The sequence below is a fragment of the Schistosoma mansoni genome, chromosome W, assembly GCF_000237925.1.
Source record: "Schistosoma mansoni strain Puerto Rico chromosome W, complete genome".
Classification (NCBI taxonomy): domain Eukaryota; kingdom Metazoa; phylum Platyhelminthes; class Trematoda; order Strigeidida; family Schistosomatidae; genus Schistosoma; species Schistosoma mansoni.
In genome coordinates, this window is record NC_031502.1 from 13,485,182 (window position 1) to 13,486,163 (window position 982).

A 982-nucleotide genomic window follows, 5' to 3' on the forward strand; every position below is an offset into this window, starting at 1 on the left:
TATTCAAAAATTGTAGAGTATTTCATGTAAATATACAGTTTTAAATGTACAGATTAAATAAGAGTCAATTATTTGCTTGATCTTAATGCACTTCTTATCGAATAAAAAGATGATATGTAGTAGTGAAAAAAAGCAAAACATTTTTGATAGAATATATAGGTCAGAATTCACTATGATCTTAATTATCAATTATTGAACTGGTCAACATTGTTCTGTTGGTATCGATTGGTAAATTTATTCATTTATGAGTGTACTAAAATCCTTATGAAATTACTTAAACGATGTTAGAAAGTAAATGATTTTTGATCCATCCAAATAGATTAATTTGAAATATTATATAAAGTTAATTACTGTTCAACAATGAAAATCATCTCTTTCGGTTAAACAGTGAAGTGAGTAGAAGAAACCAGTTAAAGAATTATAGAATAATTCTAAGACGTTCGTTACAGTTTGAAATAAAGCATAACGATATCTTTTAAAAGTAATATGGTGTTAAAATCATATCATCCAGCTGAATGAATGTAGCACTGTTAAAAATACACTGGTAACTGACTGAAAAATAAATTATAGAAGAAGTCATTTGTTTTAAATTATAGAGCGTATAATAAATACATTTTGTTCAAATCATGGTTTAAAGTAATAATTAGTGAGTTAGTGCACGGTAGATACAATTTAGTATGGAACCACCAAATAATTTGTAGCCTGAAAGTACACTAGGAGTGAGTTCCAAAGAATGTAACCAAACTGATGGTTGGACTGTCGATGACTGATATTTAAGGGCTTATCCATAATTAATCCTCTTATGCTTTGGTATTAAAAGCAGTTAGTACAACACATTGGATTAAATAGATTTATTGATCCTAACGTAAACTAGGTTGGTTTTCTATATATCAGTATAGCAGTATTCTAGATAAATAAAATTTAGATACTATTTTAAGTCTTAAAAAAAGTCAACACTTCTCACTTTTCAAAAGGATTGCGA